Below are 23,358 nucleotides of genomic sequence, written 5' to 3'. Positions count from 1 at the left end.
GTGAATGAGATGGATTTTATTGCTGTGTTATTATCTTATTTCCCATTAAAAGTCTTTGCCTTTGATGTATACTGCAAATGGTCACAATTTAAATCGCAGGTTCTATTTTTGTTCGTAAGGCTGGCAATTCAGAAAAATGTTGATTTACTTGTAAATGTGATCTGGACCTACTGATTAATGTATATTTCAAGCGCGCAGAGGCACTTTGGAAAAGAGAAGTGCATAGGAAATACTGGGTTTTGTTAAGATGATTTTAAAAATTGGCTTTTAAGGCTTTATGGGTCAGATTATCAAAAAGCAGTTCCTAATCTTGTGCCTGCAATCAGCTGGAATCTTGCTACACAGGAGTTGTGTGTGCACATTCTTTGCACATGCCAACTGCTTAAAATACACTGTTTTCCATTCATTTAGCACGACTTTTCACGCATGTTCCACACGCAGCCAAGTGAAAATACAAAAACTTAAGTCCCACAAATGTGGTAGCTTGGAAATGCACCCGGATACCCCAAACTAAAGGGTTTTATTTTTTTTCCTGCGTGATAGAACAGATTTGTACTGGTGGAGTTTTTCCCAAGATGAGATGATAAATTACCAAAACTTAGTTAGTATTACAAACTGTCCACGCTCTCTCTTGCTCTCTCTCTGTTCCCGTCATGTGCTTGCTTTTCTTTTCCAGCGTAGGGGTTCATACATAACAACAGAGGATTTTGTAGAAAAGTTCCTTCTGGGTTTGACCGATAGTGTTTTCCCCTCCTCCTGGTCTCTCTCCTTTCTTTCCTTCCTTCTTTCTTTCTTTCTTTCTCTTCTTTTCTTTTCCTTTTTTTTTTTTTTTCTCTTTTAGTTTTCAGAAAGTTGAGTTCCATCCCAATTATTAAATCTTCGGAGACCATTCCCACATGGTTCTGTAAATGGTAGCTTCATCCTGAGTTCTTTCATCTCTTTTCCTGCTCTCCTGGCTTGACAGTTGAAAAGGTCTGACTGTGCCACACAATGGTTTGATTGGTTTCTCTAGGGGAGGCTTTACCCTGCCTCATCATTCGCCAGGCAGGTGGACCAGAAAGTCTCTTGATTCTTTTGTTGCCTCTCAAAGTCCGAGGTCTTTGACTGAATAAATCCTCCGTCATGGGATAATTTGCTAAAAGGAGACTGAAAGATGTGAGAGAAAAGGCTCACTACTTGGGTGCTGAATTAATGAAATAACTGGGCCTTGGAGTTTGCAATTGAAAAATCACCAGGAATGCAATGGGTGGAGACAGGCTTCAGAATGCAAGCCCATTACTTCCCTGTAATAAACTATGAGAGCTTTAAATGATATTACTAAATACGCCGGCTCGCCTGGCCGCCTCTGGTTATTTGCATTTGCAGCCCCGTTCGGTGGGGAAAGCCCGAGCAGAATAAAAGCCGTTTTGGTGCAGCGCCTAGTTAGTCATTAGATTATTACGAGGGGCTGGAAAGAATTCCATATGACAGAACTAGGGTTGAGTTAACACAGGACGAAAAGTAATTTACAGATAGGCTGTCCTCAGCCATCTTCGTAGCCCCTGATAAGGTTTCATTTCAGAATGGATAGGCGACATTTCCACTTACGGGCCCATTCTGCGACACCTGTGATAACAGCTTCTGGATCCTAATTGAAATTGGTTTCAAAATGGATTTTCACTTTTCTCTGTCTGTGGAAAATATTGAATGGACTCAGAGCTGCCACAGAGAATCCCAGACCTTGGAAAATGGAGCAAGAAGCCAGGATCATCTTTCATAACTGTGTCGATGATATGACAGTTTTGTTATCTGTCTTATTAATGAAATCATTGATCACCTGATGAGGGAGATAATAAACTACATTTTTGCTGCTGTTGAGGAAGCTCAATTAGATTTTTTAAAAAATACAGATGGGAGAAAGGCAAGCCAAAACAATGAAGTGAACCTTTTCAGGTCTGTTTTCAACTTCGGTTTTCTTCGAGGTTTTTAGACAGAAGAAATCTCTGAGGCTGTAAAATGCTGACTGCATCTTGAGCTTATTGAAAGTAAAAAGTGAAGAAAAAGACAAAGGAAACCTGATGCTTATGTTAAGACTTAGTTATTGTTTTTTGTTTTTAACAAACCGCACTAAGTAAATAACACTTAAGTCCTAGTAAGTGCCATGGAAACTCAGATGAACTGAGAAACAATGGAGCTCAATTTTAGCTGAAGTGGGATTAGTGATCTGAAATCTCTGAATGCCCTGGCATAGACAAAGGCCGGTGCTAAGTGTAGTGAATGCTGCCGTGATGCTGCTTCTCCTGAAAATTATTTCTTCTTTAAAAACGGGTGTCAGCCTTTAGTTGTTAAAGCTGCCAAGGTATTTTGGAAAAATAAGTTTCGTTTTCACAGAATCACAGAGTGTTAGGGATTGGAAAGGACCTCGAAAGATGTTTTGTCGTTTTCTTTTTTGTACTAATGGCCTTGAGAAGATTTTTAAGCGCAGCCAAATGTAATAAAATGTCTGCTTGGGCTCAAATGCACGTGCAGGCTTTGAAAATAAAACCTGAAAGGGTTTTGTGATGTGTTGTTTCCCTGGCCATTTTCTAATTATTGGAGAAAGAGATAGATCTGTTGTTTGTGCTTGGTTGCTCTGGAATGCATGCTGTATTCCTTGAGGAAGGTGGGAAGGGATAGTTTTTCTGAAGAGAGGGATGCCAGCGACTTCTCATATTTCACTGTGAATTGTATCCTAGGTGTTTCTTCAGTCCCTCTGCTGGTGTGGGTCAATTTATCCCCCTTTTTAAGCTTGAAAGGGGAGCTCTGATCAAAGGCTTGAATGATGTCACTGATCTCTGGTGATTGATTAGGAACAGACGTTCTGGAGCATTTTGCATGTCTGCCTTTTCCTTATCACTTCAAATCCATTAGTGCCTACCCATTAGGGTAGCTTTCAATTGGGAAAAATAGCCCATGCACATACATATCTATACACATATATATATGCCCTCCATGTATATGTGTATATAGAGAAGAGGAATAGGAAAGCATGCAGGCTTCATGGTCTGAGTTCTAAATGTATTTTTCTTTAATGTGAAAGGAAACAATTTTTATTGATCTGTGTTGATACAGGGGATATTTATTAATTGCTGAACTCTTGGGTTTAATTTTCTGTTCTTCTGCAGCTGCTCTCACAGGTTTAAATCCATGTAGGTCTCTGTCGTCGGTGGGGTTTTGGCTGCTTTACCTTCATTTGCTGTAGTTTACCCAGAGAGGAACCATGCCCCTGCCTGTTGTTTCTTTGCTGTGCCTGTGATGCTCATCAAGATCCACTCTGTGTGTCAGTGGCTTAGAGGTATTTTTTTAATTAGAGATTGAAAAATAAATATCTTAAATGTCCGTCTTTTGGAAGTTAGGAATTAGCCAGAATGTGTGTTAAGCTGTTAAAAGATCTTCCGTTTGTAAAGGAAGAGCAGTCCTCTGACTCGGTGGTGTGGGCGGTGGGGTTTGCTCGTGTACACAAGGGTGGTGTGTGCGAGCACGAGGACGCAAACTGATTTTGCTGTGGGATAGAGGAGGAAAACGGGTGGCGCAAAGCCGGAGTCCGGTCCTAAATATCCGACTTCTAACAGCATATTGTGATTTAAATGAGGAACTTAAAATCTCTGCACAGGCTTTAAAAATCTCGAGTTAATTAATTATTCTGGTAAATGGAAGCTTTCAGTATGTAGGATAATTCAAAAATGTCAGTGTTATTTTTGTGTATCTCTTTTCCCCTTTCTTTTTAGTAGGCTGGCTCATTTCTCTCTCTCTCTCTCTCTCAAATCTCCTTCGCTCTCTCTTCTACTGTTGTGCATTTCACACCGGGAGATGACAAGTCTTGTGATTGCAGCAGAGGCAATTGAAAGAAAATAAAAAGAGAGTTCTTTTTCTCTGGTGCTGGCCCATGAACATACCGTAAAAATTGGATTAGACACACCTAGAGTTGGGATTGATTGCATCTTGAATGGGAAATTAGAACATCTGAAAAATTCCTTTTTGGATGGAACAGAAGCACGAGAAGGAAAAGTTGGATGGAAACCAGAGAAGAACTGTAAATCACTATTAAAGTTACTTCCTATGGTTTACCATTGGCTGTCAAAAGAAAATTGCCTTGGGCTTGTTTATAGCTAATTCCTTTATAGAAAACTTCAATTTGTGGACTGGCCTCTGAACGGGATTGATAACTCTGTTTATAGACCAGGATGGGTATCTAAAGATAACAGATAATGCAAATGAGGCTTTTTTTGATAAGCCAGGGAAGCAATTATGGATACAACTTGGTTGATGGATTTCAGAGAGCCTTTTCACAGATTATAGATTTTTTTTTTTTCATTATAGTTTTCTTAGTGGTGTTAGAAAAACAATATCAAAGTCAGTCAAATAGAACTAAAAAGATGGAGTGGCTGATACAACCAGCTTTCCTACCACTTGTAAGTATAGAGAATCAGATTAAAAAAAAAATAAACAGGCAGTCCTCAGCCTTCTTTGGGAGAAATATGATTTGATAAAAATGTGTGTTTAATATTCAATTTGCAGCTCCATCCGAAGTGTGTAAACCTAGATGTCCTGTGGGAGTTTACAGCCCGCTCCAACTTTAACGCAGATAAAATGCTCCTCATAAACTGTCTGCCTGCTTTTATTTTCAAATTCGTATTTCTTCGGGAGAGGAGGAAGGTGTGGGCTGGACCCCTTGAGTTGTTCGTGTGTCCCCGGGGTGCTCAGCACCTGGGATGCCGAAGCCCTTCACCTGGGGCTGATTTCCGAGCTGCCGTGGGGAGTGGGCTCGGGGGGCAGATGCAACACCTGGCACGTTTCTCTCTCAGCTCCACGGATTTTCCAAGTGCCTGGGAAGGCAGGAGGAGGCCTGTGCCTGGGGACTGTGGCTGCTGGATGTCGGGGGGGAGGCTTGGTCTGCTCTCCCCACCTTCACTTTGACTTAGCTTGCCTGTAGTGCATCCTGCGGCTTCTGTGTGTGATGGGTGGTGTCCCCGTGCCGGGAGCCAGCGCTTTCCTTGGAGGCTGTGGGGCTCTCCTGGAGTTGGTGGGGCTGCCCCGAGGAGGCAGAGCTGCCTGCTCCATGCAGGTCAGGGGACATCCGTTCCCTTCCTGGGCTTAGGGCTCAAAACCCGGAGCACAGCTTGCGGGATCCATGGTGAGACAGGGGTGAGATAAAATTAACCCCGTATGAGGTGCATGGTAAGGTGTGTTCAGAGTCATCATTTCATATTGTTCTTCAGTGGAAAGACTGAGATTTATTTCATTTAAGGCCCCGTTCCACAACTCGCTGAAATATTGAAAGGATTTTTAGCAACTTTAACCAGTCCAGAATCTAAATATTTAATCTTACATATTGCTTTCCAGTCTCCTTACGCAAACCATTGTTTTTTAGTTGTTTCCCTGCAGTGGGACACCTGGGCTTCTGATGTTGTTGATCACTGAATTATAACCTTCATCTCTGAAACTTCTTATGAAGGTATCTTAGGACTTATTCCTGGAAATGTACTTAGAAAGGAAAAAAATAATTATGAGTCAGTTCCCATGCAGTTGTAAAAGAGTGACTCCTTGTAGTTTGAACTACTCTGGGTTCCAGGGATTTGGTAAGATACAAACTTTGCTTCTGTCATGAAGCCAGCGTCATGACTGCCATTGACTTCCATGGGGAGCAGCATGGGAATCCTTTTATTTTAATTGATATTTAAATATTCAGTCACAAACTGCTATAAAACTCTTCTGTTTTTCACAGGCATTTTTAGTGCCTTCATAATGGATCACAACTCTCACTAGAAACCAAAACTGAAAACAGCACAATTTTGCTTAGAGGAATGCCAGACTTCTAAGTTGTTATGTGAACATTATTTTAAACTTCCTTTTCTGAATGTGTGTATCATGGACTATTTTTTACTTTCAGAGACTTCTGACTGAAGAGTTAGGTAGAATGGACATTGGTATGTTTCAAACACTATGATGGGTACAGGATCACAGTGCCACTGCCAAAAAAACATGGATCTGGTATCCCTTTAGGGATTTTTCCCAACTTCATTCCCAACATTCATCCCAATTTAGGTCAATGCCATGTTTTCTAAGTGTTGGTGAATTAAAAATATTTATGGTAGGATTTATTTAATATTTTCAATTTGATGTGCATCATCATCTTCTTCTGACAGTCTCCCTGAGCTTAAAATATCTGTTCTAGGACACTGTTTTGTTTGCTGACATGAGACAGGTTAGTGTTGCATATATAAGAGCAGAAAAAATTTAAGAGTCCCATTCTCAGCTTTGAACCCTTTCTTTTGATCCTTCAGAGGATAGGGGGAGGTAGGTTGGTTTTGCCATTTAGATTCCCAAAGACCTTTTTCTTCAGCCATCTAACTTAAATCAGAATTAAAGCCTTGCATGTATTTCCTTTGGCACTACAAAATTATTTATATTTTTCCCTGAGAAATAACCTCAGTATGAAGGATACCAAAACATCTCAAGTAATAAAAATATTTCAAGGGACTATGATTTATTGCTACATTTACCTTCAAGGCTCAAAAGAGATGCTAAAAATAAGCCTACTCTTAAAAAACCCACTAATTATAAGTGAATAAGAACCTTGAGCAGTATACTGATTTTGGCTTGAATAGAGTTAATTTTCCTCATAGTAGCTTGTATAGGACTATGTTTTGGATTTGTGCTGAAAACAGTGTTGATAATACAGGGATATTTTAGTTATTGTTGAGCAGTGCCTATATTACAGAGTCAAGGCCTTTTCTGGGAGTAGGCTAGGGTGCACAAGAAGTTGGGTGGGGGACACAACCAGGACAGCTGGCCCCAGCTGACCAAAAGGATATTCCATATCATGTGATGTTATGCTCAGTATATAAAGCTGGGGAAAGAAGAAGGAAGGGGAGACATTTGGAGTAATGGCGTTTGCCTTCCCAAGTAACCGATACACGTGATAGAGCCCTGCTGTCCTGGAGGTGTCTGAATTGCAGTGCATTGTTTTGCTTTGCTTGTGTGCACATTTTTTGCTTTCCCTGTTAAACTGTCTTTATCTCAATGCAGGAGTTTTCTCACTTTTACCCCTCCGATTTTCTCCTCCATCCCACTGCGGGGTGGGGGGGGAGGGTAGTGAGTGAGTGAGTGGCTGCATGGTGCTTAGTTGCTGGCTGGGGTTAAACCATGACAAGCAAAGATATCAAAAATTCCACCAGGTATTTACAAGAGAGGGAGAAGGAGAGGGAGAGAGAGAGTGAAAGAAAGGAAGTATGGCAGAATCTAAAATGGAAGGAAGGAAGGAAGGAAGGAAGGAAGGAAGGAAGGAAGGAAGGAAGGAAGGAAGGAAGGAAGGAAGGAAGGAAGGAAATGAGGAAAGGAAGAGAGAGAGAAAGAGAAGGAAAAAGAAAGAAAGAGGGGAAGGGAAGGGAAGGGAAGGGAAGGGAAGGGAAGGGAAGGGAAGGGAAGGGAAGGGAAGGGAAGGGAAGGGAAGGGAAGGAAAGGGAAGGAAAGGGAAGGAAAGGAAAGGAAAGGAAAGGAAAGGAAAGGAAAGGAAAGGAAAGGAAAGGAAAGGAAAGGAAAGGAAAGGAAAGGAAAGGAAAGGAAAGGAAAGGAAAGGAAAGGAAAGGAAAGGAAAGGAAAGGAAAGGAAAGGAAAGGAAAGGAAAGGAAAGGAAAGGAAAGGAAAAGGGGTGAGCTCTGTGCTCTGTGGTGTTCTCGTTTGAACAGATTTCAGGTATTTAGCATTATTAGACAGAAGTCATTGCTGTATATGGGACCAGCAACTGCAGGGGTGTTAAGAGCTTGTACGGGGAGGCAGAGTAGTTGATACAGAATATCTTAACATAAATTTTTGTAATAGGTGAACCTCAGAGAAACATTGTATTTCAAACTCCTTACAAAAATGTCACCTTTAAGACATAAATGTTTGACACAAAGTAAGACCAAGAGTTTTTTGTTTGAGTGTCTAAACATAATTTAGGCTGCTGCTTTTGTGTTTGCATTTGACCAGGCATTCTGTGTGGGATTTGCATCACGTACTTTCCGAGTTGTGTAGGCTCATTGCAAAGTGAAGGCAGAACCTCAGCCCAGTACAAGAGCAGAGCAGGATCCATGTGGGCACAGTGCTGACTGCTGGATTTTTGCAGTGCGAGATAAGTCAGACTTACTTGCCAGGCTTCTGTGTAAGTGGGGTTGCCTTGAGCTTGTGCTCGGCAGGGATGTGACGGGCATTCCTTATATCTGCAGGTCTCAGGCGTGGTCTGGCTGTATGCTGTATTGCCTTGTACAGATGCTTCTGGATTTCGAGGAGACCACATCTGGAATATTGTGTCCAGTTCTGGGCCCCTCAGTTCCAGAAGGACAGGGAACTGCTGGAGAGGGTCCAGCGTAGGGCAACGAAGATGATTAAGGGAGTGGAGCACCTCCCTTATGAAGAAAGGCTGAGGGAGCTTGGTCTCTTTAGTTTGGAGAAGAGGAGACTAAGGGGGAACCTTATTAATGTTTATAAATATATAAAGGGTGAGTGCCATGGGGATGGAGCCAGGCTCTTCTCGGTGGCAAACAATGATAGGACAAGGGGTAATGGGATCAAGCTGGAACACAAGAGGTTCCACTTAAATTTGAGAAGAAACTTCTTCTCAGTGAGGGTGACAGAACACTGGAACAGGCTGCCCAGGGAAGTTGTGGAGTCTCCTTCTCTGGAGACATTCAAAACCCGCCTGGACATGTTCCTGTGCAACCTCACCTAGGTGTTCCTGCTCCAGCAGGGGGATTGGACTAGATGATCTTTTGAGGTCCCTTCCAATCCCAAACATACTGTGATACTGTGATACTGTGTGAATCTTGGCTGCTGTGGAAAACAAATCATAGAATCACAGAATAGTTTGGGTTGGAAGGGACCTTCAAAGGTCATCTAATCCAAATCCCCTGTGATGAGCAGGGACATCTTCAACCAGATCAGGTTGTTCAGAGCCCCGTCCAGCCTGGCCTTGAATGTCTCCAGGGATGGGGCATCCACCACCTCTCTGGGCAACCTTTGCCAGTCTTTTATCACTCTCACTGTACAAAATTTCTTTCTCATATCTAGTCTGAATCTCCTCTCCTTTAGTTTAAAACCATTACACCCTGTCCTGTCATAACAGGCCCTGCTAAAACATCTCTCCCCATCTTTCTTACAGGCCCCTTTTAAGTACTGAAAGGCTTCAATAAGATCTCCCTGGAACCTTCTCCAGGCTGAACAACCTCAACTCTCTCAGCCTGTCCTCATAGCAGAGGTGTTCCAGCCCTCTGATCATCTTGATGGCCTCCTCTGGCCCCTCTCCAACAGTAGTTACTCCATCGTAGAAGGCCACTAGGTTGGTCAGGCAGGACATGCCCTTGGTGAAGCCATGCTGGCTGTGTCGAATCACAGCTCAGTTGTTCTCCGGGTTCTCTTTTCCACCCTTTTTAAAACTGGGTGCCATGTTTCCCTTTTTCCAGTCACCAGGGACTTCGCCCGACTGCCAGGACTTGTCCAATATAATGGAGAGTGGCTTGGCAACCCCGTCAGCCAATTCCCTCAGAAAAATCCTTGGCAGTCTAGTTGTGACAGCTCCCTGTCTTGCAGGATTAAACTTATTTTAACGTGGAATGTACATAAACAATGAGAAATTTAGAGGAGTCTACAGAAAATCTGTTATTTTGTTCGGCACGTATTTTGTTTTAGCAATAAAGAGAGCAGTGAAATTGCTACTGGAGGAGTTGCAGAGGGCAGCAGTATGGATATCTCAGGGTATCAAGCTGTAATTGAAAGGGAGAGCATTGAGAACTTAGCAACAGTTAATTCTTCTTCAAAATGTAAAGAGGTCTTGAAATTTAGGGGGATGTTAACTAAAGTAAACACAAGCCATGAAGAAGCATGAAATGATCTCATTGAAAATCTGTTTTCCAGATTTCTGTCCCTTCAGGTTGGACAGTTTTCTTTTGCTCATTTTGGAGGTCAGGCAGAATCAGTTTCCAACCTGGAAACTGAGAGATAAAGATGTGCAGACGTTGCAAACAGCATGATAACATTGCTCCCTTACCTGTTCCCTTCTGGATAGGTACATCCAGTCGAAACTTCCTCTTAAGATGTCAGCAAAGAGTGTGAAGTTGGCTCATGTGACTACTACCCTGTGATCCCAGTGATCCCAGTTTATTTCAAGGAATGGAATCAAAGGGGAGAGATGGAAGGAACTGAAAAGGGAAAAGGAGATTCCACTTAGAGTTTACAGTGCTTTCATTAATCTTTTTGTTTTGTTTTACTTTCTTTTCTTTTTTTTTTTTTTTTTCAATTGGTATCTGGTACCACGTTTTTGTTTTCTAAAAACACTCAGGAGGCTTCTATTCATAATCACATATTTCTTTTTGTTTCAGTGCTGGAGATGCCTGCGAGTGACTTAAAACTAAAGGGGACCATGGAGGGCAAGGGAAAGGAGGAAGATGTTTCACATTTCAGTGTTTTAGGAAATAAAAATTAGCAAATGCTGATAGGTGTCTGTTCTTTCCCATTCTTTATTAAAATGCATGGGATGTGGATCAAATGACTTTATTCAGCACTCAGCATTTCAGCTACCTTGAAATGGGAGACTGCAGGCAGTTGGATAAATTTGCTGGAAAGCTGCCCAGTTTCACTGCTACTTATATAAGCTTGTCCATATCCTCTGGGGAATACTGTTTCGTAACATGTTCTATCAGGGTGAGTATCCCTATATTCCCTTTAGTTCTGGGGTGCCAGAAGTAGACGAGTGGTGGTGATGGTGATGATGATGGCTGCCTCTTTCTCGCTCTCCTTTCTGGGGTTAACGAAAGACAGTCATTAGGAACCTTTGCCAAATCAGGGTGCTACCTCTCTCTGCTTTGCTGTCATCCAAAAAGAACATGCAATGTACATTACTCACAATAAGCAGTTATGGCTGGGTTGTAAATTATTTTGCAATAGCCATGTTTTTGGAATTGCCTAAATGATAGTTAAACTTGTTGTGGAGCCAGCATAATTAAGGATGTGTGACTGCCTTACTAGACTGCCTTCTTGTTGGGTTTCAAGAAACAAGCCGTTACAGCTTGTTTATATGCTGATATTTTATCTCATAGAATCATAGACTCATAGAGTGTCCTGAGTTGGAAGGGACCTGCAAGGATCAGCGAGTCCAACTCCTGTCCCTGCATAGGATAACCCCAAAATTCACACCATCTCTGCAGATGTATGTTCAGCTCTTGACTGTGCTAAAGTCAAGATGGGAGTTGAGGTCTTGTCCTTACCCACACTGGAGCGCCGTTCATGTCAAAAGGAAATTCCTCAGACTTTCACACCTTTGAGACCAGTTCTGTAAATTCACCATTGGGGCAGGTGAGATCTATGTGAATCTGTAAGAACTTCAGACTGGGTCTTTCTGTCTTTGTCATGGTGGTAGCACTGGGAAACATCTGTTTGTGGAGGCAGACCCTTTCTCTTATGAATGCACATGCAAATTCCTTTCTGGAACCTGCAAACGACCACGTGTTGGGGTGCACCTACATGGACTCCACTTTACTGCTGCATCCTTTTGCCTGGGTTACTTAATGCAGAACTGTGAAGTTGTGCTCTCAAAAGTCTGTACCAGCAGGTAGCAATCCAGCTTCATTATCTGCTGTCCCACTTTTATGCCAAGAATTGCCCTCAGCTTGGCAATAAACCCTTGTGATTGGGTACTAAGTCTGGTGATGCTAGTTATTTGCATTTTACAGTGCTTGTTGAGGGTTGGAATACCCTGAGGACTCCTTGTGAGGCTTGGAGAGACAAGGACAATGCATCTTACGGTACATTTCAGAGTAGAAAAAAAACTGTTTGGGTATTTATGATCCAAAGAGGCATTTAGCATGAAGGCCCTCTCAGGCAGAGCAGAAAAATGCTTTCCTGACAGAATTGAGACCTACAGTGGAGCGGATCTATTGAGAGTAATGTGAAGAAGAGGCTGGGAAGTGGGTTGGATAATGACAATGGTCACTGAGCTGAGGTGACACAGGTCAGCTAGTGGGGTTGTATAGCAATCATGTATGTTATCTTAATTCCTTGCTGTCTCCTAAACTGGTAGAGTCCATTCCTATTCCTTGAGAAGTCCCTTTGTTTCTTGCCTGAAACCCACTAAGCTGGGTAGAGGAAATTTTGTTGTGTTGCACTTTCAAAACTGTCACTAATCCAGCCTTTCACTGTAAAATTAACATGAAACAGTGATTGCTTGAAGATAAGGACCTGACCTAAAAATCCCAGATCCACGTAATGTCAAATGATCTTCAGATGCTGACGGTTGTTACTTACTCAGGCTGCTACCCTGGAATGATTTATACAGGTGTCTGTTGGTCAGACTGGGGTGTTGTATGTAAAATGCCTGTTTAAGAATAGAGTTATAGGTTGGATGAAATTAGAGGAGCATCTCTTAGCTTCTTTTCATCACACACGTAAGAGGAGATTCCTTTCTCATGATTTACAAGGTTGAGTGAGCGAGAATAAAGTGGCAGGTGTCATTCTGAATGTGTGAGACTGCACTGCCAGAGCTGGTCGTTCATGTGGCTTTTGCATATGCTCTGGGAGCTGCTGTTAAGTCAATATTTACTTCTCAGGGAGTAAATGCCAGAGTTGTGTCTGAGAGCTGCTACTACTGCATCAATGAAAGAGTTATTTGCTATGTCATCAAGCATCCTACAGTGCAGATTCTCAGAGTTTTAGAAGCATGGTGATTATGAGCTTGTGGTAAGTAGCTGGAAACACAAAAGGTGTTTTTCAGCAACTCAGTACAGCTTTCCAGATCATCTGTTTACAAAATGTTGTGCAGTGGCTCTCTAACTTTTCACAAACAGCTTGTTAAGTGTTTCTCCTTTAGAATCTTCACCATCAAGGAGGCATATGTCAGTTGGCATCACTGAACATTTTGTTAGAAGTTTTATTTTGCTGGGGGAGGATGATGGGCTTCTGGAGCCATTTAAATTAGCAGCCTTTACATACAGACTACATTTGGTCTGGGTAGGACTCCCAGCAGTGGGCTTCACTGAATATAACAAAGATCTGACATGAGGTAGGGTGCGTAAGACAGTTTCAATATGTTTTTGTCGAATGCTGAAGAATGCTTTAAATATGCTCTTTTTTTTTTGGTATCAGATCACCATTACCTTCCTGGGGTAGCATTTATGCAGAAAGTTTCTCTGTCAAGGGCGGGAACAGGCAATCTGCAGGCGTACATGTGTGCTGCAGTGGCATGTCGCTGCTGGGCATGCCTGCCGCCCATTGGAGTTTATGCACAAAAGCACTACTCCTCTCTTCTTTCCTTTCTGCAGAAGGTGGCCACCACTTTGGAAGTCTGCGGGGAGTAAGCTGGGGGTTATGCAGTATTTAAGCTCTGCCTATGTTCCGTGGGAGGCTTAAAATTCTTCTGGGAAAGAGGCTGTTAGTGTGAGGCTGCCTATGTCTTCTCCCTCTGCCTATAAAGCCAGGTGGAGCGTAACCTTCTTGGAAGCTGGAGACTTCTGTGGAGTTCAGGGTACTGAGGTCTGTACCTTCCTGATGGGCCTTGGCTGCGTTCCTATGAGAATAGGAGCACTTGGCCTGCAGAAAGGATGCTAACCCATTTTTCACGCTCGCCTCCTCTCCACTGAAGGAATCAGTGGGGAAAAGCACAACTCTTAATGACTGCCGATTATAAATAATTAGGAGTCATTCAACACTTAGCCTAACATATTTAGGTTGTGATGTGTTTTGCATTTATTAAGTGTTGGATGCTCTCCTGTGGCTTGGTGTCTTTGCTTAGTATCTCTCACCGGTTCCTTGTGTAAACACTGGGGGTTAGATGAGAAGATGGGCCCCTGGTTTGAATGCCTCAGCCTCCCATGGAGGTCGGCTGCCCTGCGAGCCCCTTCTGTACCGTGTTTTGCTATGGAACAACTGATTAGAAAGTGTTTAATTTTATCTTGAGTGCTTGTGTTTAGCTTAGCTGGATTTTGCATAGAGTGAGAATTATTAATCTATAGGCGATGCACAGCAGAGAGCTTAGATAATTCAAACAACATGCGTTGTGCAAGCACATAACACACTGAACTGTAGAAAAGCCAAGGATTTTTCATGTGTAGCGTAGGGTCCAGTAAAGATCAACCAGCCCATATTGCAGGCATGGTGTACCAACCATGCTCGTTTGCACAACCGTGTTTGAGTATATTTTTTCTTCTTTGCAGATCATGTAACGAAACGGTAACAGATGAATCTAATAAATATTCCAGCAAGAACTTCCTGTGCTGTTTACTGTAAAATAAAACTAAAATTCGTAGCATATGTTAGTTTTTCAGGAAAAAAAAAAAAAAGAGAGAAACACCTCAGAGGCTAGATTTAAGCATTTATGTGTACCAAAAAGAATTTTTAACAGATAAACTCCCCCACCCAAAAAATAAAAAAATCTGGATTTGCACTTCAGAAATGGTTTTGTCTTCATCCAGTTCATAAATGTGAAGCTGAGGTGAAACTACACAGTTAAACTGTGATGTGACAAAGGCAGTGTATAACCTCTTTAAAGTCCATATAAATCAAACCTTTAACCTACTGCTTTTAAAAGGGAATGCCTAGAGGATGCCTTTGTATAACACTTTTTTTTTTTTTTGTATTCCATTTAAATGTAGATTTTAAGGCCTTTAGTATAGTGGTGCATCTTTTGCAATGAAATGTTAATCAGGACTCTTTTGTAGCAACTCAGTTGGAAGATAAAATATTTAGTGCTGTTGTATATTGAGCTCACATTCCTTACACACACAGGCTCCCTCTCCCTCTTTTCTCTTCATTTTTTTTTCCCCTATCAGAGTTGCAAGGAAACATTTTAGTTAATATTTGAGGAGCTGATCTGTGCTTTCCATTACTGATAACCTCGGTTACATTTTTAGCAGACTGCTAGCGGAGAAGTGTAGGACTTGGGTGACTGAATGTAGTTAATGTCCAAGATGTGTCCCTTTCCCCATTTGTCCCATGTTTGTGAGTAGAAAACAACAAATTTCGCTATCGCTAGCTAAGTTTCTTTGCTGAGCAAATTTGAGGTAATAATGGAGATCTGGGCTTCTGTTTCCATTGATTACAGCAGTTCTCAAGCAGTAGATACAGCTGCATTGCACAGTCACATAGATTCCTTGGATTTTCTTGTAATGCTATAAACAAAATACCATAACATTCAAGGTATGTCCTGAAGCACACACACCTGCTACTAGAAATTGTGTTATTAAAGTGTTTAAATCTAAGTGTAAGCATAGACTGCTCACAGGGTGAGAGTTTAAATAATCGGTTTAGTTATTTACTAAATCTCTTTTATCAAAGTTTGTATCTTTTGAATGAAGAAGAATAGAAAGTAGATTTTGTTCTTACTAATGTCCCATTATAATGACCCTAAGCTGATTTCCTCTGGTGTGGTAGGTCAGAGTTTGGTCCAAGATTAATGCTTGTTTCACAGAAGTCATGTTTTGTGTAAAGTATGATTGTTAATTTTTGTCAGATTTTTCTTGTTGATTTCTTGATCTTTCTGGATTATTTTCTTGACTACTTTGATTTTGTACGGCTTGATAAAAGCCATAATGATAGGGATATTGTAACATTAGACTAAGAGATTTCCACAAAACCTTGGATTTCAAAATACAGGAATGATCTTCCTTGATGTAAGGCTTTACATCAGCTGTGTCTCTTGTGTATCATTTTAATTTTTTAAAGGAACGTGGTAATAAAAGAGGTCAGGAGTCAGTCTGTCACAGAATGGCAATGTGAGATTAAGGGCCTTGGGGTCTGCTTTCAGTGAAGTTCAGAACACAGATTTGGACTGTGAGGATGAGAGAAGCAAGGGAGGTTGTCCAGTATTCATGCACTGTCAGGCTTTTAGCGTGGGATTATACTTCACATGGTTTAAACTCTGCTTCCACAGAATTCAGTAAGAGTTTTCTGCAGCACAAACAGAGCTGTGTCAGTGCTCGCAGGCTGATGATCCTCCTCTTCGAACCTGGCAGTGGCCACGGCACTGGAAATACTCATCATGTGTTTATATTTATCTTCTTTTTAACACAGGTGAAAAAAACGCATCAACATCCAACGGGGCTTGATAATGAATACTTTGACACCTCTCAAACTTTGTTAGGTTCTTATCCTGAACACAACGTTTTCTTGCCAACTGCATCAAACTATTTGCTGTAGGTGGATAATACTGTGCAAATGCAAACCAAGCTGAAGGTTTGAAATCAGAAGACAGATTGCATCATTACACTTTGTGTGTAACACAACCCAAAACACTCAAGGATACCTCCTGTGGGGATGGTGATATTAAGGTATTCCATATTGGAAAACTGTGCCAGCCATATTCAGTCAATCTCATGGTATTCACTATATTATGCTGGCAAGTTAAAACCAAACTATTGCCAGGTGTTTCGGTTTCGTATTTAGCAGGAAGCTAGTATAAATAGTTTCTGATTATTTGTTTTTCTTCCCAGTCTCTTCTAGTTCTGCAGGACTCACCAGAGGACCAGGAAAAACAAGTCCCTGGCGGTTGTATATGTGAACTATTTGTCCCCCAAAAGAATCACTTTTGTATGGAATGATCAGGCTGAACAGCCCATTGGTGTATAAGCTTCAGATTTTATTTTGTCCTGATGAGTCCCGAGATTTTAGAAGAATCTGTGCTTTGCAGGCCTATGAGGAGGAGGCGATATTTCTTGCTCCATTTCACTGCGGATTTTACTGGAAAGCGTGGACTGAACTTTGTCCATCTGGTTTATTCTCGTGCAGCTACAGCTCCATTTGTCAGTGACAAAAACAATTTTTAATGATATTTTCTTAGTTTTATAACAAGGAGACCTGAAAATAAAATAGCAAGCTGTAACCCGTGGGAGCTGAAATTAGGCAGACAGTGCTGTTATGTCAAGGTATGGTAAAAGCCATTGTGCAAGAACACAGGAAAGATCAGCTTGGATGCCAACAGTGAGCTACTGGCATCAGCAGACTAGCTAAGATGGGCTTAGCATCTAAATAAGTGATAGCATGCCCTAGGAAGGCTTTACTATACAGAGAGTAATTTTTGTTCATGAAACTTCATGAGATAAGAGTCACTGAAGTCACAAGTCGGCAGCAAGAACAATTGAACTCGTTGATCGTAAGCCAGGCCAGGCGAGGGGGAAACTCCTTTCCCAGGACTGTGCTCCTTCAGATGCTTGGATCAGTTTTATCTTGGTGTCGCTTCACTGAGTGGCTCCTCTTGTTTTACGTTGGTTTTGAGTGAGAGTGGAAACAAGATTTTGATGTTTAGCTCATAGAACTTTATATGGTTTCGCCTTTGGAAGTACTTTCTGAGACCTTCCCCAGGACTATTTGAGCATGAAGTGGATCCTTAAATTTTTTAAAAGCAGTCGTGATTTGCTCTGGCTGTATTCAGCTCCACCCAGCCTCTCAGTCGCTCAGCACAGCTTTACAGAGCCTGTAAATGCTGTTCCTTAATTACTTCTGAGCAATAAAAGCAACTCTTAAACTAGGCAGATCTTCTTCAAAAATCACTGTTAAATATTAAACTGTCTGTTACGGTTTGAATGAGGCAGCCTTGTTTTGTAGAGAGCATGAGCTGGGGACCAAACCAGTTGCAATCTGGGTCTGATCAACTTGCTGTGTGACTCAGGCCTTTAGTCTTTCAGTGCATATTATTTTTCTCTATAAAGGGAGGATTATATATCTAACACTTAATCTTTTGTTTAGGAAGAGTTTGACATACAGTGGGTTGTTCACCACGCTTGATGGGCGTGTGGCCCATTGTCCTCTTCCTGTAGGACTTTGCCTTTACTCTGAAGCCAGGTATCACACTGCTTCACTTCACCAGAAGAATGAGATCTTTTTCCTTTCCTTACCCACCCTTGCAAAAGGAGGAGGATAGGAGCTGGGACAATAAAACATTTTGCAGTGGTTTCCACTAGCTGCCTACAGGAGGGAGGATCTCTTTCCCCCCTGCCTGGAAGTGGAGGAGTGGGAAGCACAGGGTGGTGTGCAGGCTGCGTGCCCATGAAAGACCACTCTGAGCTCCTGCTGCTCGCCCCTCCCAGGCCTTTTGCCTCCACACTGTGTAGTCTCTGTGGTAACAGGCAGCAGATATTCTAGCTGGAGGTGTTGGCAGAGGCAGCAGCATAAATCAAACTGGACTTGTTCAGAGCAGGGCTAGTGCTGTAGATGTTCCTTCTTCCTCAGCAAGGGAGGAGAAACGAGGAGGGAACTATTGTGTGGTAAGAGTGGTGCAAGAGGTAGATCCTGTCCTCTTCTAGGACAGCAGAGGTAGCAAGGGCTCCCAAGTTTGAACACCTTTGCAGCCAGGCAGCTGCTCCTCTGTTTCAGAAAGGGGAATGGACTCCTACCAGCTGGTGGTGGCACCGGCCTAGTTCTGACCTGGGGGATTTGGGTCGGATCTGTATTTGCTACCTACTTTGGTTCATCTTCTCTAGCCGGTGCTTTGCAGTCCCTGCTGGAGGCATGGCTCAGTCCTGGACCGGGAGGACTGGGCTCCAGAGTGTTGCAAAATGAAATGGAGAATGGTAGATGAAGAAACAAGATTTCCATACAGAGCAAGGGAAGTGACATCTAGGTCAAAAAGAAAAGGGGCGGAAGGGGAGAAATACTTTCTTACATTGGTGATGGGTGGAAGGTAAAACATACAAAAGAAAGCGAAAAATAAGTGATGAGATACCTAGGAGAAAGAGAGCAAATGGGTGGAAGAAGACCGACATAAGCTTACGAAGAAAAGAAAGATGAGCATGCAAGCATTTTTTTTGGGGAAAGAACATCTATGGTGATTCTTAAGCAAAACAGAAGAGAGAGTAGATTAACAGAACTGAGGTTGGAGAGAAACAAACAAAAAAATCCCCAAGTAGGTAAAAACGTACAGGAGATAGACCTGTGTCTGAAGAAAAAAGGAGACAATTTAATGACAAACCAACAGGTTGTTGGTTTAACATATTGAATCCCAGCTTCCAGCCCTGCTCTTCCTGCCTAACAAACTCAGAGGTTCTCTCTGTCTGATTAATGAAGTAATTCAATACTGTGTGTGGAAAAGAGAGACAGCTTTTTTACACCTATAGAAAGAGTGATGTCACATGTTTTGGTTAGAATGGTGAGAGGTACAAAAATAGTCTGTATGAGTGTTTTTAAGTTGGAGGAGATGGTGAGATCACAGCTTGAGCTGAAATGCAGACATTCTGCCCAAGCAACCTTGTACATAAGAAGTGGCCTGTAGTGGGTTTTTTTTTTTTCTTAAGGAAGGCAAACAAACCTGAAACAAAAATAACTTCTCCCCTGATTTTTTTTTTTATGGCAATCCTTAGGCAGGCCCCAACCAATGACTCTCATGACAGGAAACCTCAGTTTGCAAGTATTTTGAGAGTCACTAGGGTTCTCATTATCCTAAGTCTACAAGTGATGAGTGGTGTAGTGTGTAGTGGTAAACATGGAAGTACAGCAGGACTTACAAAAACAGCATAAATCAACTGGCGTTGGCTTTTTGGTGGCAGAGCTCCCAGCAGAGTTGCCCAGCAGAAGATGACAGGAGCCGTGACTAGTGCGGGACGATGCCCTGTGGCTGAGAGGGGAGATGAGGCTGCGTAATGGGGAGAAAAGAGAAAAACAACCTGAGGAGTTGCTGAATTTGCCAGAATTTGGAACCTTTACTTACTGAGGGGCATAACATGGACCCAGTGCTGAAGATAATGTGCCTCTCTTCCCGCCTTTTTTAGTGTAGTTCTTTAGTTTTCTTTTTTACATTGCACTGCAGGTCTGGTACTTCTGGGTCTTCTCAGTAGCTATTTCTCTTTGTATATGCTGTGGCAAGACTGGCCTTTTCTATTTCTTTCTCCTGTCTTTACCTCCTCTCCAGTTTTCTTCCCTTCCTTCCTCAGTTTTCTTAGGTTACCCTTTTGTCCATCATCTTCTGATCTCCTAGCTAAGTGTTTATCTTTGCCAGGTTCCTGTTGTTTCAGCTTCTTGCTCCCTTCATTTTTTTGTGTGTTCTCATATGCTTATTGTGATTTCTCCACTCCCTCTCATTTTCCTTTCCATTTCTTCACTTTGCCCCATTTAAGACTTGCCTGCACTTCTGAGGTAAGTGTCTGCTTTGCCTCCTTCCCTGTCTTCACTACAGCCCTCCCCACCGATTTCTTTCTCATGGAGTTGTCCTGCATGGTTTTCCTTACATCTCTCTCAGCCTGGTTGCTTATTTTGGATTGCTGCTTTGGCAGCATAACCTTACTTGGTTTCAGCAGTACTTGTCTCTGATGCTTTATTCACTGCTTGATATAACTGGAGCAGAATTTACTGCCTTCTATTTTCCTAGAGCTTTCTAGAGCTGTTCTTCAGCTCTGTCTTATTTATGGAAACGGCAATTCCAGTTTTCTTCAGGTGGGTTAGAGATCTATCAAAAGTTCCCTTTTTCTGCAATGTACATAATGATATTTTAGTTTCCAGTGAGGATCTTGAGCACCGAGTTAATGAAGTGTCTCTAGCAACAGTGCAGGAGGGAGAGAATGAAATGGGCAACATTTGTAGTAAATTTTTTAAAAAGTTGGAAGTGTGTATATCAGATTTTCCTTCTATTCTTTCACCATCCCTAAATCTTTTATGCAACTGGAAAAATGAGAACTCCTTTTTTATATGTCTCTGTTCAAAAATTGGTTGGGACAAGATAAGGTGATGAATGGATGCCTCAGGGCTCTGATGAAAAGTTGTATTTATTATTTTTTAAAGTCTTCCCATTTAATGAAAAACAGGCACCACACTAGACTGAGCATGCCCTCAAGATATGCCAATGTACACAAAACACAGAAAAATCTGTGAATCACATTGCATAAATGGTTGCAGATACTGGCCCTGCAGTTCTTCATAGACACATGATGGTGATGTTTACAAGCTGTGGGCATTGTGTGGCTTCAGACTTGGTTTAGAAATGAATGTGATCTAGATTTTATTGTGGCAAGGTTTGCAGTAAGCAAGCAGAATGTGTTGGTGTCTTATGTTCATCTACTGATAGTGTGTGTACCCAGATAAAACTGTTTATCTTTTTCTAAAAATTTACTTCAATGCCAAGTGTTGATATCAAGATAAGTGGAGTTCTTAAATGAAGTTCTGCTAAGGCTTGTTAGACTTCGATTAGTCTTGTAAATACTGGTCAGCAATTCTGAGGTATTTTTCTCATGACAGTGAAGGGGCTCCACTCTGACGTGAGGTGAAGATGCCACAAAGTTCGGAACTTGCACAGGATGTGTTTAAAGGTGCAGTGGAAGATTATTTTGAAACTGTAATTTGCCTTGCCTATACTCTGCCTTCTGCTCTGTTCTCATTGTCATTTATTTTGATGCATTAACCAGTTGTGATTTTCCAGATGAAGCTGATGGGGAAATTGTTCATTCCTTTCCCAAAAGCATCCTGCTTGTAAGAGTTGGGAAAAGCTAACAGAAATGTCCCCAAAAATAAGACAAGTGTTTCCTTTAAGGCCCCATCAAGGTGTAGAAAGGCTTTTCTCTCTTATTCTATTGCCATCCCAGAGACTGCTTCAGGCCATTTCATCTGGGAAGCTGCTGGAAGTGGTCTCAGATGAAAATATGACTTATCAAACAGTTCATCTTATTGACGTGTCACTATGTCAGGTGTCTGTAGGTACAGAAACGGCGAGAGGCACAGCAAAGAGCTATGTGGGAGCCAAAATGCCTGACGTGTGTGGAATCGCACGCTAATGAACAGGGCTGGTGGTGCTGAGCACATTCTGTGTAGGACTGGTAGCGATGACGGGGTCTGTGTGGTTTATAAACAGAAATTATATATAACAAATGTGTCATGTTCTTAAACTGTTACCACCAGATTCCTTTAACATGATGGTGAACACAGTATAATTAACAAAAATGTGCATGAATCTAAATGTGGTGGCTTGTTTTTTTGGTTTTTTGTTTCTTTTTCTGTGGTGTAAAGCTGCAAGAGAAAGTTCTCCACTATTTCTGTGTTCTCACATTTCTAGGAATGATACAGCTCTGCAGGAAAAGGCCACCGTTTACTCTGACATACAAAACAAAACATGGAGACAGCTTCTCCGAACTGAAATTGGAGTATTTCTGGAAAGGTCATGCTGTAGTGTTTGGAGTACTTTCAAAGTACTTGTTCAGACTGATCATAAATTCAAGAAATAAAGGAGAAACCAGTTCCCTTTATTTTTGAATTTGAAGTTCTTCCCACAGCTACTCTCTGCAGCCTGTATTAGGTGAGTGTGGGGAAGAACAGCCTTCGGTTTTCAGTGCAAAAGGGGGAGTAACAACGTGCGTAACACCATGAGTTACTAGTGAGGATTTGATATTTGGCTCCTTGTGCTTGTTAGCGTGCCTCTGGGAGGCAAGGAAGCTGAAGGCATGACTGCTGTGGAATCCATTGAAATCCTTTAACTTAATATTTCATAACATTTCATTAACCTGCCTAGACAGAATCGTATTTATAGTTTCCATTGCATGTGCTGCCTATCCATACTCCTAACATTGTAAAACAGATGCTAGTGACTTCTCCATGCTGAAGTCTGTAAAAGATGTGGGATTATTCACTGTCCTCTATGAACCTCTAATGGCGTGGAGAAGGTGGTAACTATGTGTATGTGGCACCTTGAGTGTGGCTAGTCATCTGTATTTAAATGGACAGGTCCATAAATATTTTCTTGGTCCATACCAGATTATTTCCAGGAAACCCTGGTGCAGCAGTGCTGACCAGCTGTGTCCTCACTGCTGCTTTGCTGACCGGTCGCATAATGATGGCTCCTTGCTTGCTTGAAGCTGCTAAAATGCATTAGGCACAGCTAGAAGATGCATGGAGTTATTCTTTCTGGACAGGTAATTTTTGTAGTTGCTTTCATGACATTTTATGTAAACACTAAGAGTGTTAGATTCTGAGGAAATCTAATGACTAAGTTCTCAGCAACCTCATAAGAAGTTTGAGGCACCCTACTTTATTTTCCTTTGACATGAATGATTTCTGGGAATGTGAGTACTTTTGTGGTTTTTAGTCGTCTGAGGCAACTCTTTGGCCTGTGTAAATCAAATATACATTCTTTGGCTGTTGCCTAGATGTTGCTTACTGTGTCAAGCACAAGACTTGCTGAAAACTTTGGCTTCTAAAGGATGAGGGTGCACATTTTGTCTTCACCCAAGAAGGTGGAAAGTTCTGTAAGTGGAAGAATAACAGCACAGATGTTAAATGAAGAAATGTTAAATGAACAGATAAAGATATGCATTTTCTTTTTGTTTTTCGATGTTAAAGATGTTCTTTCAAATGGAGATCTAGCTGGATGATGCTGTTTTACCTTGGCATATGTTAATAGCTGCC

General features: G+C 41.8%; 1 protein-coding gene across 1 annotated transcript in view; it reads left to right on the top strand.

Moving 5' to 3' along the window:
- GLI3 (GLI family zinc finger 3) overlaps positions 1 to 23,358 on the top strand; it is a 216,176-nt gene that overhangs the window by 23,556 nt on the left and 169,262 nt on the right. The window lies entirely within an intron of this gene.

This window comes from Streptopelia decaocto (assembly GCF_964273445.1).
Source record: "Streptopelia decaocto genome assembly, chromosome: 2".
Classification (NCBI taxonomy): domain Eukaryota; kingdom Metazoa; phylum Chordata; class Aves; order Columbiformes; family Columbidae; genus Streptopelia; species Streptopelia decaocto.
The sequence above is the reverse complement of the archived record's forward strand: the minus strand, read 5'-3'. Positions and strand labels throughout refer to the sequence as shown.